Here is a 17,099-nt window from a genome sequence, read left to right as displayed (position 1 = left end):
GCTATGGTAATTAGCCATGTGTTTGGCAGAGAAGTATCGGATGTATGTCGGAATCTACGTGGTGTAATCACATGGGTTTGGCTGATCCGGAAATGTAGAGCACATTAGGGTATAAATAGGGAACGGGTGTGAGTTATTGTTAGGGAACATTTGCAGACTTTGACACTACCCATTAAAAAAGGTACCAGCTGGGTACCGAAACGTCTGGGGTTTTCATGTGACTATGAGTTCATGAGATTATGAATAAAATGTATCATTCTCAAGACCGGTGAGTGCAGCGTTTTTTTCTTCTGAAGAGGATTAAAGGATATTTGTATGTTTTGTACGAAGCACCCTGGCCGTTGCTAAATAAGTTATAGGGAGTGCACCTGGAATTGGACTTATATACACACACACACACATATATATAACGAACATATACGTCGGATTGGGTTAAGGGGATAAAGGGATATAAATAATAGGCATGGGTAGAATTTTGTTATTTGGCTATAGACTTGTGCATTCAGCATTTTCATTCAATGCCGAATGCGTAATTAAGCAGACTTTAGTGATATTCAGATCTTTTCGGAGCCAACTTTCTTCTAGTGAAAATGAAACAAATCTGGATTTGCACAAATTTTAGTGTAAGTGTACTTCAGTTTCACAAGAAGAAATTTGGCTATGAAAAGATTTCAACATCACAAACGTCGTCCTTCTTCCGCATTCAGTATTGAACGAAAAATGCTGAATGCACAAGTCTATTCAGCTATTTTTAGCACTGTTTTTATTTGAATAATAGAGCAACAAGCAAATTTCTGGATTTGCACAAACATTCTAAGCCTCTGCAGACTAACACCTTATTTGAGTTCTTTTGACCGACTTGCATTTTAGCTAATCAGTGCTGACTAATAACTACCTCCACAGGAGTGAACACAATGTTATCATATGGCACACATGAACTTGCACTGTCTAGCTGTGAAAAACTGTCAAAATAGACAGCGATAAGAGGTTGCATTTCAAGGGCTTAGAAATTAGCATATAAACCTACCTAGGTTTAGCTTTCAAAAAAGAATACCAAAAGAACAAAGCAAATGTTATGGTAAAAGTAAATTGGAAAGTTGTTTAAAATTGCATGCGCTATCTGAATCATGAAAGTTTAATTTTGACTAGACTGTCCTTTAAAGTATAGGTTAAAGGGACAGTCAACACAAAAGGGTTGAATTACTTATACCTATGTAGTAGTTAATGTTGATGATTAAATCCTCCTTCCTTTAGCCCATGTTTCATGCATATATAGTTTCCATTAAAAATCACTTACTTTTCATCCTCCGGACGATTTGAAATGGTCGCCATTACGTCATCCTCACTGAAGGCTCTGTTGAAAAGAATTGCTCCGTGTCAAGCAAGACGTTTCTTGCTCGTGCACTTATTTTGCTCATGCGCATTGTATTTGTATCGTCAAGGAGGTTGAAAGAATACTGCTCAGATGCATAGCGGTTCTTATATGCCATTAGGGCGGAGGATTGAAAGTAAGTGATTTTTAACAAAAACTATATATGCATGAAAGACGGGCTAAAGGAGGATTTAATCAACATTAACTACTACATAGAAATAAATAATTCAATTGACTGATCCTTTAAATCAAACCTGTGTAAACATTGCCAGCAGAAGAAATTACACTCAGTAGGAGGAAGAAGAAATAAGCAATAAAATGTTCATTTTCAATTCTTCTAAGTTTTGTGTTTTGGTTTACAGATAATATGAAGAAGAATGTGTGTGTGTGTGTGTGTGTATACAGCAAGTGATAAACTAAGAATATATATTTCCCTAAAAGCTCAAACTATTTTGGCGGATTATGGTTTCAAAGAACAAAACCATCTATTTCAAATGCAAAAATAAACATAAAGATGCAATTTCTCATACATTTTATAGTCTTCAGCTAGTATAACAAGTTATTGGAAAGACATTAATGTAAAAACAATTTTATAGTACAATGTCCTTTTAAGTACTTATCTGGATCGAAAATGAGAATCCAACTGAAGTGACATATACAATGGCCCTTTCACACCTCTTAAGGTTACATTACAGTTCTTTAGAACCTCTCTATGCAGTGTGTAAGGGAAATACTAATTTACAAGTGTGAGATTAACCTAATAACTGGTTAACAAGGTGAATTCCATTTGTATATAGACATGATGGGTATACTAGGCATGTCTGCTCAATAATTATATTTATACTTTTAATATTTGAAGTATTGTTTTTATAGTATAGGGGTAAAGAGCTAGCTTTATTTTAACAGATTAAAGTCTATTTTAATTAGTGCCAAAAATAGTGAGAGAGAAAAAAAAAATACATACATACATACATATATATATACATATATATATATATATATATATATACACACACACACACACATATATATAAAACATTGTATATACTATAGGATATATTATATAGCCATACCTACTAGTCCAAAAAGAGCTGTGACTTCTCTCCCCCAGGTGGCAAAAAGGGCCTTGTTTAGGAAGATTCCTTCTCAGGTTTAGGAGAAGAACCAGCTGGGCTGAAGGTAAAAAACTGCAGGAAGATGCCGGAGGAAAATGCCCCCAAGATTCCCAGCCGATAGCTGGATACCTCAGCGTCGGGTGGGGACACCCCTCACACACTTCCAACAGTGCAAGAAGTTAAACAGAACTTTTGAGCCTAGGTGACGCGTTTCGGCCCGTACATAGGCTTTTTCAAACCAAAAAAAGACTATTAGCTAAAAAACCTTTTTGGAAATTTAAATAGTGTCGAACAATCACAGAACATCTGCTAGTCTCTGATTGGTCGCCACTTTCAAAAACCCAAAGTTCTAACGGTTCTAGGCGCCAGGTCTATCAGGTACGACTAGACGTAAATCATGGTGACCAATCAGATTAGTAAACAATTAGAGACCAGCGCAAAAATGACCTGATACAAACACATATATAAGGAAGATTCCCAATATAGCTTCCAAACAAACAAAGACAAGGATTAGAAAAAGGATATGTGCGCAAAAAATTGATGCCGAAGTAAACAGTTAAAAAGGGGGAATTTATATATAAAACTAAAAAAACTCAGGATTCCTGAATGTGTAATTATGTGCAAAATATTTCACTGCAAAGAATATTTCTGTCCTCACACTTGAGGGTTAAAAATTGATTTATTTATAATCAAAGTGTTAAAATTTTAAATTTTAAAATTCAATTTATTATAATCAAAAGTTTAAATTGATGGTGGATATAGACATGAAATAAAACACATATGGGAAAAATGTAAAATCCAAATTTTTTATAATTCCCAAATAAGAAAACCAAATCTTAAAAACACATTGAATAAACAAATTAAAAGTACTCTTTCTAACATATGGCTATGATAATAAATCTAATATTTATTTAATAACACATTTAATAGTGACCGGTCCTAACTAATAAACCAAGTGCTAATATAGTAACAGAATTAAAAAAGTAATAAAAATAAAAGAAAAAAAGAATATCTTAGATTCAAATGGAAACTCTTTAAATAGGCTCCCAAATGTAAGTCCCAATCGAATGTCCTTCACAGGCTTTCCGCAAAAGCAAAGTATACGATAGTGGACGATAGTGGTCTTCTGATTCCTCCCAGCTTGTTCTGAATAGCGTCTAAGTGGAAGACAGAAGCGTCCGCTTAAAATTGGTGTATAGGATTTAATCAACAAACAAATATCGGTACTTACACATTGGTACCGAAAGATCAGCGCCGCGCCTGACTCTCCTCAGCACAGGGGTCCCGTTGTGTGTTGGATCTAGCACAGACTCCTCTCACAGCCTCAACAGCAGTTAACCGTAACGCAGTAACTCTCAGTCTAATGATGATCAGAGGCAGTAAAAGCAGCTACACCAGCTGGTGTATAGGATTTAATCAACAAACAAATATCGGTACTTACACATTGGTACCGAAAGATCAGCGCCGCGCCCGACTCTCCTCAGCACAGGGGTCCCGTTGTGTGTTGGATCTAGCACAGACTCCTCTCACAGCCTCAACAGCAGTTAACCGTAACGCAGTAACTGAGAGTTACTGCGTTACGGTTAACTGCTGTTGAGGCTGTGAGAGGAGTCTGTGCTAGATCCAACACACAACGGGACCCCTGTGCTGAGGAGAGTCGGGCGCGGCGCTGATCTTTCGGTACCAATGTGTAAGTACCGATATTTGTTTGTTGATTAAATCCTATACACCAGCTGGTGTAGCTGCTTTTACTGCCTCTGATCATCATTAGACTGAGAGTTACTGCGTTACGGTTAACTGCTGTTGAGGCTGTGAGAGGAGTCTGTGCTAGATCCAACACATAACGGGACCCCTGTGCTGAGGAGAGTCGGGCGCGGCGCTGATCTTTCGGTACCAATGTGTAAGTACCGATATTTGTTTGTTGATTAAATCCTATACACCAATTTTAAGCGGACGCTTCTGTCTTCCACTTAGACGCTATTCAGAACAAGCTGGGAGGAATCAGAAGACCACTATCGTCCACTATCGTATACTTTGCTTTTGCGGAAAGCCTGTGAAGGACATTCGATTGGGACTTACATTTGGGAGCCTATTTAAAGAGTTTCCATTTGAATCTAAGATATTCTTTTTTCTTTTATTTTTATTACTTTTTTAATTCTGTTACTATATTAGCACTTGATTTATTAGTTAGGACCGGTCACTATTAAATGTGTTATTAAATAAATATTAGATTTATTATCAAAGCCATATGTTAGAAAGAGTACTTTTAATTTGTTTATTCAATGTGTTTTTAAGATTTGGTTTTCTTATTTGGGAATTATAAAAAAATTTGGATTTTAAATTTGTCCCATATGTGTTTTATTTCATGTTTAACCCTCAAGTGTGAGGACAGAAATATTCTTTGCAGTGAAATATTTTGCACATAATTACACGTTCAGGAATCTGAGTTTTTTTAGTTTTATATATAAATTCCCCCTTTTTAACTGTTTACTTCAGCATCAATTTTTTGCGCACTTATATCCTTTTTCTGACCAATCAGATTAGTGCCTACCATTTCCATTCATACTATGGAAAAAAAATAAATCTTTTTTTCAGTTCCCATTCAGGTCCGACCAATCCGGTTAGCTCCTACCACCTCCATTGAAATAAATAGGGGGAAAAAATACATTTAAAATGCAAAGGTTTTGAATATTTCAAACTACTGTGGCTAACCATTTGTCACATATAAAGGTTTGACCATGCTGTATGCATACTACCCATAGATAGATGTAATAGGAGTGTTTTGCTTAGGTTTCAAATGTTGCCCTCATGTAAATTTTTTATATGTCTTACAAAAACACCAAATAGTTGTTTTTTTTATTCATCCCTCTTGGATGTATGCTATTCAAAGAATATATCCATTTAGTTTCTGCCTGTAGCAATGAATTTGTAGGGCCTCCACCTCTAATACCTGGACCTATTTGTTACAATCCCCAGCATTAGAGGTAGTTTTCATTGCTATTGTGATATAGATAAAAGTGTTTTGACACTGTGGTCAATTTTGTATCCTTGTCTAAATCTTTAAAAGCATTTCTAATGTTGCACAGGTGCTCTACGATTCCTCTGCCTAAACTTCTAGTGGACATCCCCACATAGAAGAAAATCTCTACAGCCACATGTAATGTGGTAAATTATGTTTCTTTCATGTAATTGGCAAGAGTCCATGAGCTAGTGACGTATGGGATATACAATCCTACCAGGAGGGGCAAAGTTTCCCAAACCTCAAAATGCCTATAAATACACCCCTCACCACACCCACAATTCAGTTTTACAAACTTTGCCTCCTATGGAGGTGGTGAAGTAAGTTTGTGCTAAGATTTCTACGTTGACATGTGCTTCTCAGCATTTTGAAGCCCAATTCCCCTCAGAGTACAGCGAATGTCAGAAGGATGTGAAGGGAGTATCACCTATTGAATGCAATGGTTTTCCTCACGGGAGATCTATTTCATAGGTTCTCTGTTATCGGTTGTAGAGATTCATCTCCTACCTCCCTTTTCAGATCGACGATATACTCTCATATACCATTACCTCTACTGATAACTGTTTCAGTACTGGTTTGGCTATCTGCTATACAGGGAGTGCAGAATTATTAGGCAAGTTGTATTTTTGAGGATTAATTTTATTATTGAACAACAACCATGTTCTCAATGAACCCAAAAAACTCATTAATATCAAAGCTGAATATTTTTGGAAGTAGTTTTTAGTTTGTTTTTAGTTTTAGCTATTTTAGGGGGATATCTGTGTGTGCAGGTGACTATTACTGTGCATAACTATTAGGTAACTTAACAAAAAACAAATATATACCCATTTCAATTATTTATTTTTACCAGTGAAACCAATATAACATCTCAACATTCACAAATATACATTTCTGACATTCAAAAACAAAACAAAAACAAATCAGTGACCAATATAGCCACCTTTCTTTGCAAGGACACTCAAAAGCCTGCCATCCATGGATTCTGTCAGTGTTTTGATCTGTTCACCATCAACATTGCGTGCAGCAGCAACCACAGCCTCCCAGACACTGTTCAGAGAGGTGTACTGTTTTCCCTCCTTGTAAATCTCACATTTGATGATGGACCACAGGTTCTCAATGGGGTTCAGATCAGGTGAACAAGGAGGCCATGTCATTAGATTTTCTTCTTTTATACCCTTTCTTGCCAGCCACGCTGTGGAGTACTTGGACGCGTGTGATGGAGCATTGTCCTGCATGAAAATCATGTATTTCTTGAAGGATGCAGACTTCTTCCTGTACCACTGCTTGAAGAAGGTGTCTTCCAGAAACTGGCAGTAGGACTGGGAGTTGAGCTTGACTCCATCCTCAACCCGAAAAGGCCCCACAAGCTCATCTTTGATGATACCAGCCCAAACCAGTACTCCACCTCCACCTTGCTGGCGTCTGAGTCGGACTGGAGCTCTCTGCCCTTTACCAATCCAGCCACGGGCCCATCCATCTGGCCCATCAAGACTCACTCTCATTTCATCAGTCCATAAAACCTTAGAAAAATCAGCCTTGAGATATTTCTTGGCCTAGTCTTGACGTTTCAGCTTGTGTGTCTTGTTCAGTGGTGGTCGTCTTACAGCCTTTCTTACCTTGGCCATGTCTCTGAGTATTGCACACCTTGTGCTTTTGGGCACTCCAGTGATGTTGCAGCTCTGAAATATGGCCAAACTGGTGGCAAGTGGCATCTTGGCAGCTGCACGCTTGACTTTTATCAGTTCATGGGCAGTTATTTTGCGCCTTGGTTTTTCCACACGCTTCTTGCGAACCTGTTGACTATTTTGAATGAAACACTTGATTGTTCGATGATCACGCTTCAGAAGCTTTGCAATATTAAGAGTGCTGTATCCCTCTGCAAGATATCTCACTATTTTTGACTTTTCTGAGCCTGTCAAGTCCTTCTTTTGACCCATTTTGCCAAAGGAAAGGAAGTTGCCTAATAATTATGCACACCTGATATAGGGTGTTGATGTCATTAGACCACACCCCTTCTCATTACAGAGATGCACATCACCTAATATGCTTAATTGGTAGTAGGCTTTCGAGCCTATACAGCTTGGAGTAAGACAACATGCATAAAGAGGATGATGTGGTCAAAATACTCATTTGCCTAATAATTCTGCACTCCCTGTATGTGGATGGGTGTCTTTCGGTAAGTATGTTTTTATTACTTAAGACACCTCAGCTATGGTTTGGCACTTTATGCATTAATATAAAGTTCTAAATATATGTATTGTACTTATATTTGCCATGAGTCAGGTTCATGTATTTTCCTTTTTGCAGACTGTCAGTTTCATATTTGGGGAAAATAAACATTAAGAAATATTTTTCTTACCTGGGGTTTTAAATTGACTACATTTTTCTTTGCAGATTGCGGGCAGGATTAGACCCACGGGTGCGCCAAATGCTAGACTTTATTGTGTCATTCTTGGCGCGAGAATTTTTTGGCGCGAAAGTACGTCCGTTGACGCAAGTTTGTCATTTCCGGCGTCATACTTGACGCAGAGTTCCTTACACAAGGTTGCGTCGTTAGCGACGCGAGTGTCCGGACGTTGTTGGCGCCAAAAAATTTTCAGTTACGTTGTGCGTCATATATAAAATTTTCATTATTTTTTTACCCCATTGCTATTTGCCTCTTTCTGTCAGAGGGCTATGCTATTTGCATTTTTTCCCATTCCTGAAAATGTCATATAAGGAAATTGATAATTTTGCTTTATATGTTGTTTTTCTTTTACATTTTGCAAAATGTCTCAATCTGATCCTGTCTCAGAAGTATCTGTTGGAACTTTGCTGCCTGATATCGGTTCTACCAAAGCTAAGTGCATTTGTTGTAAACTTGTGGAGATTATATCTCCGAATGTCATTTGTATTAGTTGTCATGATAAACTTTTACATGCAGATAATGTGTCCATCAGTAATGGTACATTGCCGGTTGCAGTTCCTTCAACGTCTAATGTACATAATATACCTATGAATTTTAAAGAATGTGTTACTGATTCTATTCAGAAGGCTTTGTCTGCATTTCCACCTTCTAATAAGCGTAAGAGGTCTTTTAAAATCTTCTCATAAGATTGATGAAATTTCAAATGACCAACCTAATGAATTATCCTCCTCTGATGAGGATCTGATTCAGAAGAACCTTCCTCAGATATTGACACTGACAAATCTACTTATTTATTTAAAATGGAGTATATCCGTTCTTTGTTAAAACAAGTGTTAATTACTTTGGATATTGAGGAAACTAGTCCTCTTGACATTAAAACTAGTAAACATTTAAATTCTGTTTTTAAACCTCCTGTGGTTACTCCAGAGGTTTTTCCTATTCCTGATGCAATTTCTGATATGATTTCTAAGGAATGGAATAAGCCGAGTACTTCTTTTATTCCTTCTTCAAGGTTTAAAAAATTGTATCCTTTACCAGCAATTTCAATAGAGTTTTGGGAAAAGATCCCCAAAGTTGATGGGGCTATTTCTACTCTTGCTAAACGTACCACTATTCCTATGGAAGATAGTACTTCTTTTAAAGATCCTTTAGATAGGAAACTTGAATCTTATCTAAGGAAAGCCTATTTATATTCAGGTCATCTTCTCAGGCCTGCAATTTCTTTGGCCGATGTTGCAGCTGCATCAACTTTTTGGTTGGAGAATTTAGCGCAACAATAATTGGATTCTGACGTATCTAGCATTCTTCGCTTACTGCAACATGCTAATCATTGTATTTGTGATGCCATTTTTGATATTATCAAAATTGATGTTAGATCCATGTCTTTAGCTATTTTAGCCAGAAGAGCTTTGTGGCTTAAATCTTGGAATGTTGATATGACATCTAAGTCTAGATTGCTATCTCTTTCCAAGGTGATCATTTATTTGGTTCTCAGTTGGATTCTATTATTTCAACTGTTACTGGGGGGGAAGGGAGTGTTTTTGCCTCAGGATAAAAAAACCTAAGGGTAAATCTAAGGCTTCTAACCGTTTTCGTTCCTTTCGTCAAAATAAGGAACAAAAACCTAATACTTCCCCCAATGAATCTGTTTCCAATTAGAAGCCTTCCTCAAATTGGAATAAATCCAAGCCATTTAAGAACCTAAGTCCGCATGAAGGTGCGGCCCTCATTCCAGCTCAGCTGGTAGGGGGCAGATTAAGGTTTTTCAAGGATGTTTGGATAAATTCTGTCCAAAGTCATTGGATTCAGAGCATTGTCTCTCAAGGGCATCGAATAGGATTCAGAGTAAGACCTCCTGTGAGAAGATTTTTTCTCTCACGTATCCCAGCAAATCCAGTAAAAGCACAGGCTTTCCTGAAGTGTGTTTCAGACTTGGAGTTATCAGGGGTAATCATGCCAGTTCCTTTTCAGGAACAGGGTTTGGGGTTTTATTCAAATCTATTCATTGTCCCAAAGAAGGAAAATTCATTCAGACCAGTTCTGGATCTGAAAATTTTGAACCATTATGTAAGAGTACCAACTTTCAAGATGATTCAACAAGGTCATTATATGTCCACGATAGACTTGCAGGATGCATACCTTCATATTCCGATTCCTCCAGATCATTATCAGTTTCTGAGATTCTCTTTTCTATACAAGCATTACCAATTTGTTGCTCTTCCGTTTGGCCTAGCAACAGCTCCAAGAATCTTTTCAAAGGTTCTCGGTGCCCTGCTCTCTGTAACCAGAGAGCAGGGTATTGTGGTGTTTCCTTATTTGGACGATATCTTGGTACTAGCTCAGTCTTTACGTTCTGCAGAATCTCACACAAATCAACTAGTGTTGTTTCTTCGGAAACATGGTTGGAGGATCAATTTACCAAAAATGTTCTTGATTCCTCAGACAAGGGTCACCTTTTTGAGATAGATTCAGTGTCCATGACTCTGTCTCTAACAGACAAGAGACGTTTAAAATTGGTTGCAGCCTGTCGGCACCTTCAGTCTCAGTCATTTCCCTTCAGTGGCTATGTGCATGGAAGTTTTAGGTCTCATGACTGCAGCATTGGACGCGATCCCCTTTGCTTGTTTTCACATGAGACCTCTTCAGCTTTGTATGCTGAATCAATGGTGCAGGGATTATACAAAGATATCACAATTAATATCCTTAAATCCCAATGTTCGACACTCTCTGACGTGGTGGTTAAATCACCAGCGTTTAGTTCAAGGGGCTTCTTTTGTTCAGCCAACCTGGACTGTGATCACAACAGATGCGAGTCTTTCAGGTTGGGGAGCTGTTTGGGGATCTCTGACAGCACAAGGGGTTTGGAAATCTCAAGAGGCGAGATTACCAATCAATATTTTAGAACTCTGTGCAATTCTCAGAGCTCTTCAGTTTTGGCCTCTGTTAAAGAGAGAACCGTTCATTTGTTTTCAGACAGACAATATCACAACAGTGGCATATGTCAATCATCAGGGTGGGACTCACAGTCCCCAAGCTATGAAAGAAGTATCTTGGATACTTGTTTGGGCGGAATCCAGCTCCTGTCTAATTTCTGCGGTGCATATCCCAGGTGTAGACAACTGGGAGGCGGATTATCTCAGCCGTCAGACTTTACATCCGGGGGAGTGGTCTCTCCATCCAGATGTGTTTTCTCAGATTGTTCAGATGTGGGGTCTTCCAGAGATAGATCTGATGGCCTCTCATCTAAACAAGAAACTTCCCAGATACCTGTCCAGGTCCAGGGATTTTCAGGCGGAAGCAGTGGATGCATTGACACTTCTTTGGTGGTATCAACCTGCTCATATTTTCCTGCCTCTAGTTCTTCCAAGAGTGATCTCCAAAATCATCATGGAACAATCGTTTGTGTTGCTGGTGGCTCCAGCATGGCCTCACAGGTTTTGGTATGCGGATCTTGTTCGGATGTCCAGTTGCCAACCTTGGCCACTTCCGTTAAGGCCGGACCTATTGTCTCAAGGTCCGTTTTTCCATCAGGATCTCAAATCATTTAATTGGAAGGTGTGGAAATTGAACGCCTAGTGCTAAGTCATAGAGGTTTCTCTGACTCAGTGATTAATACTATGTTACAAGCTCGTAAATCTGTCTCTAGAAAGATTATCGAGTTTGGAAGACTTATATTTCATGGTGTTCCTCTCATAAATCTTCTTGGCATTCTTTTAGAATTCCTAGAATTTTACAGTTTCTTCAGGATGGTTTGGAAAAGGGTTTGTCTGCAAGTTGCTTGAAGGGACAAATCTCTGCTCTGTTTTATTTTACAGAAAGATTGCCAAACTTCCTGATATTCACTGTTTTGTACAGGCTTTGTTTCATATCAAGCCTATAATTAAATCAATCTCTCCTCCTTGGAGTCTTAATTTGGTTTTGAGGGCTTTAGAGGCTCCTCCATTTGAGCCTATGTATTCTTTGGCCATTAAACTACTTTCTTGGAAAGTGTTGTTCCTTTTGGACATCTCTTCTGCTAAAAGAGTTTCTGAGCTATCTGCTCTTTCTTGTGAATCTCCTTTTCTGATTTTTCATCAGGATAAGGCGGTTTTGCGGACTTCATTTGAATTTTTACCTAAGGTTGTGAATTCTAACAACATTAGTAGAGAAATTGTTGTCCCTTCCTTGTGTCCTAATCCTAAGAATCCTTTGGAAAGATCCTTACATTCTTTGGATGTGGTAAGAGCTTTGAAAATTGAAACATTATGTTGAAGCTACTAAAGATTTCAGAAGGACTTCTAGTCTATTTGTTATATTTTCTGGTTCTAGGAAAGGTCAGAAGGCTTCTGCCATTTCCTTGGCTTCTTGGTTAAAGCTTTTGATTCATCAAGCTTATTTGGAGTCGGGTCAGGCCCCGCCTCAGAGAATTACAGCTCATTCTACTAGATCAGTCTCCACTTTGTGGGCTTTTAAGAATGAAGCTTCAGTTGATCAGATTTGCAAAGCGGCGACTTGATCCTCTTTGCATACATTAACTAAATTCTACCATTTTGATGTATTTGCTTTTTCAGAAGCAGTTTTTGTTAGAAAAGTTCTTCAGGCAGCTGTTTCAGTTTGATTGTTCTGCTTATGTTTTAAGTTTTTCTTGTCATTTAAGAATAAACTTATAATTTGGGTTTTGGATTATTTTTTCAGTGGAAAATGGCTGTTTATTTTTATCCCTCCCTCTCTAGTGACTCTTGCGTGGAGTTCCACATCTTGGGTATTGATATCCCATACGTCACTAGCTCATGGACTCTTGCCAATTACATGAAAGAAAACATAATTTATGCTTACCTGATAAATTTATTTCTCTTGTAGTGTATCCAGTCCACGGATCATCCATTACTTGTGGGATATTCTCCTTCCCAACAGGAAGTTGCAAGAGGATCACCCACAGCAGAGCTGCTATATAGCTCCTCCCCTAACTGCCATATCCAGTCATTCGACCGAAACAAGCCGAGAAAGGAGAAACCATAGGGTGCAGTGGTGACTGTAGTTTAATTAAAATTTAGACCTGCCTTAAAAGGACAGGGCGGGCCGTGGACTGGATACACTACAAGAGAAATAAATTTATCAGGTAAGCATAAATTATGTTTCTTTCATGTAATTAACAAGAGTCCATGAGCTAGTGACGTATGGGATATACATTCCTACCAGGAGGGGCAAAGTTTCCCAAACCTTAAAATGCCTATAAATACACCCCTCACCACACCCACAAATCAGTTTTACAAACTTTGCCTCCAAGGGAGGTGGTGAAGTAAGTTTGTGCTAGATTCTACGTTGATATGCGCTCCGCAGCAAGTTGGAGCCCGGTTTTCCTCTCAGCGTGCAGTGAATGTCAGAGGGATGTGAAGAGAGTATTGCCTATTGAATGCAGTGATCTCCTTCTACGGGGTCTATTTCATAAGGTTCTCTGTTATCGGTCGTAGAGATTCATCTCTTACCTCCCTTTTCAGATCGACGATATACTCTTATATTTACCATTACCTCTACTGATTCTCGTTTCAGTACTGGTTTGGCTTTCTACAAACATGTAGATGAGTGTCCTGGGGTAAGTAAGTCTTATTTTCTGTGACACTCTAAGCTATGGTTGGGCACTTTATTTATAAAGTTCTAAATATATGTATTCAAACATTTATTTGCCTTGACTCAGAATGTTCAACTTTCCTTATTTTCAGACAGTCAGTTTCATATTTGGGATTATGCATTGAATTATCATATTTTTCTTACCTCAAAAATTTGACTTTTTTCCCTGTGGGCTGTTAGGCTCGCGGGGGCTGAAAATGCTTCATTTTATTGCGTCATTCTTGGCGCAGACTTTTTTGGCGCAAAAATTCTTTTCCGTTTCCGGCGTCATACGTGTCGCCGGAAGTTGCGTCATTTTTTGACGTTATTTTGCGCCAAAAATGTCGGCGTTCCGGATGTGGCGTCATTTTTGGCGCCAAAAGCATTTAGGCGCCAAATAATGTGGGCGTCTTATTTGGCGCTAAAAAATATGGGCGTCGCTTTTGTCTCCACATTATTTCAGTCTCATTTTTCATTTGCTTCTGGTTGCTAGAAGCTTGATATTTGGCATTCTTTCCCATTCCTGAAACTGTCTTATAAGGAATTTGATCTATTTTGCTTTATATGTTGTTTTTTCTCTTACATATTGCAAGATGTCTCACGTTGCATCTGAGCCAGAAGATACTACAGGAAAATCACTGCCTGCTGGATCTACCAAAGCTAAGTGTATCTGCTGTAAACTTTTGGTAGCTATTCCTCCAGCTGTTGTTTGTAATAATTGTCATGACAAACTTGTTAAAGCAGATAATATTTCCTTTAGTAATGTACCATTGCCTGTTGCAGTTCCCTCAACATCTAAGGTGCAGAATGTTCCTGATAACATAAGAGATTTTGTTTCTGAATCTATAAAGAAGGCTTTGTCTGTTATTTCTCCTTCTAGTAAACGTAAAAAGTCTTTTAAATCTTCTCTCTCTACAGATGAATTTTTAAATGAACACCATCATTCTGATTCTTTGGACTCTTCTGGTTCAGAGGATTCTATCTCAGAGATTGATGCTGATAAATCTTCATATTTATTTAAGATGGAATTTATTCGCTCTTTACTTAAAGAAGTACTAATTGCTTTAGAAATAGAGGATTCTAGTCCTCTTGATACTAATTCTATACGTTTGGATAAGGTTTTTTAAAGCTCCTGCGGTTATTCCAGAAGTTTTTCCTGTTCCTAATGCTATTTCTGCAGTAATTCTAACGTTTTAAGCAATTATATCCTGTTCCGCCTGACAGGTTAGAATTTTGGGACAAAATCCCTAAAGTTGATGGGGCTATTTCTACCCTTGCTAAACGTACTACCATTCCTACGTCAGATGGTACCTCGTTTAAGGATCCTTTAGATAGAAAAATTGAATCTTTTCTAAGAAAAGCTTATCTGTGTTCAGGTAATCTTCTTAGACCTGCTATATCATTGGCTGATGTTGCTGCAGCTTCAACTTTTTGGTTGGAAACTCTAGCGCAACAAGTAACAAATCGTGATTCTCATGATATTATTATTCTTCTCCAGCATGCTAATAATTTTATCTGTGATGCCATTTTTGATATTATTAGAGTTGATGTTAGGTTTATGTCTCTGGCTATCTTAGCCAGAAGAGCTTTATGGCTTAAGACTTGGAATGCTGATATGGCTTCTAAATCAACTCTACTCTCCATTTCTTTCCAGGGAAACAAATTATTTGGTTCTCAGTTGGATTCTATTATTTCAACTGTTACTGGTGGGAAAGGAACTTTTTTACCACAGGATAAAAAATCTAAAGGTAAAAACAGGGCTAACAATCGTTTTCGTTCCTTTCGTTTCAACAAAGAACAAAAGCCTGATCCTTCGTCCTCAGGAGCAGTTTCAGTTTGGAAACCATCTCCAGTCTGGAATAAATCCAAGCCTGCTAGAAAGGCAAAGCCTGCTTCTAAGTTCACATGAAGGTACGGCCCTCATTCCAGTTCAGCTGGTAGGGGGCAGGTTACGTTTTTTCAAAGAAATTTGGATCAATTCTGTTCACAATCTTTGGATTCAGAACATTGTTTCAGAAGGGTACAGAATTGGTTTCAAGATGAGACCTCCTGCAAAGAGATTTTTTCTTTCCCGTGTCCCAGTAAATCCAGTGAAAGCTCAAGCATTTCTGAATTGTGTTTCAGATCTAGAGTTGGCTGGAGTAATTATGCCAGTTCCAGTTCCGGAACAGGGGATGGGGTTTTATTCAAATCTCTTCATTGTACCAAAGAAGGAGAATTCCTTCAGACCAGTTCTGGATCTAAAATTATTGAATCGTTATGTAAGGATACCAACGTTCAAGATGGTAACTGTAAGGACTATATTGCCTTTTGTTCAGCAAGGGAATTATATGTCCACAATAGATTTACAGGATGCATATCTGCATATTCCGATTCATCCAGATCATTATCAGTTCCTGAGATTCTCTTTTCTAGACAAGCATTACCAATTTGTGGCTCTACCGTTTGGCCTTGCTACAGCTCCAAGAATTTTCACAAAGATTCTCGGTGCCCTTCTGTCTGTAATCAGAGAACAGGGTATTGTGGTATTTCCTTATTTGGACGATATCTTGGTACTTGCTCAGTCTTTACATTTAGCAGAGTCTCATACGAATCGACTTGTGTTGTTTCTTCAAGATCATGGTTGGAGGATCAATTTACCAAAAAGTTCTTTGATTCCTCAAACAAGGGTAACCTTTCTGGGTTTCCAGATAGATTCAGTGTCCATGACTCTGTCTTTAACAGACAAGAGACGTCTAAAATTGATTACAGCTTGTCGAAACCTTCAGTCTCAATCATTCCCTTCGGTAGCCTTATGCATGGAAATTCTAGGTCTTATGACTGCTGCATCGGACGCGATCCCCTTTGCTCGTTTTCACATGCGACCTCTTCAGCTCTGTATGCTGAACCAATGGTGCAGGGATTACACGAAGATATATCAATTAATATCTTTAAAACCGATTGTTCGACACTCTCTAACGTGGTGGACAGATCACCATCGTTTAATTCAGGGGGCTTCTTTTGTTCTTCCGACCTGGACTGTAATTTCAACAGATGCAAGTCTCACAGGTTGGGGAGCTGTGTGGGGATCTCTGACGGCACAAGGAGTTTGGGAATCTCAGGAGGTGAGATTACCGATCAATATTTTGGAACTCCGTGCAATTTTCAGAGCTCTTCAGTTTTGGCCTCTTCTGAAGAGAGAATCGTTCATTTGTTTTCAGACAGACAATGTCACAACTGTGGCATACATCAATCATCAAGGAGGGACTCACAGTCCTCTGGCTATGAAAGAAGTATCTCGAATTTTGGTTTGGGCGGAATCCAGCTCCTGTCTAATCTCTGCGGTTCATATCCCAGGTGTAGACAATTGGGAAGCGGATTATCTCAGTCGCCAAACGTTGCATCCGGGCGAATGGTCTCTTCACCCAGAGGTATTTCTTCAGATTGTTCAAATGTGGGGGCTCCCAGAGATAGATCTGATGGCCTCTCATCTAAACAAGAAACTTCCCAGGTATCTGTCCAGATCCCGGGATCCTCAGGCGGAGGCAGTGGATGCATTATCACTTCCTTGGAAGTATCATCCTGCCTATATCTTTCCGCCTCTAGTTCTTCTTCCAAGAG

General features: G+C 38.6%; 1 protein-coding gene across 1 annotated transcript in view; it reads right to left on the bottom strand.

Moving 5' to 3' along the window:
• PCYOX1 (prenylcysteine oxidase 1) overlaps positions 1-17,099 on the bottom strand; it is a 188,798-nt gene that overhangs the window by 149,174 nt on the left and 22,525 nt on the right. The gene's annotated exons all lie outside the window — the stretch shown is intronic.

The sequence above is a fragment of the Bombina bombina genome, chromosome 6 (assembly GCF_027579735.1).
Source record: "Bombina bombina isolate aBomBom1 chromosome 6, aBomBom1.pri, whole genome shotgun sequence".
Taxonomy (NCBI): Eukaryota; Metazoa; Chordata; class Amphibia; order Anura; family Bombinatoridae; genus Bombina; species Bombina bombina.
Note: the sequence above shows the minus strand (reverse complement) of the source record. Positions and strands in the feature narration are given on the sequence as shown.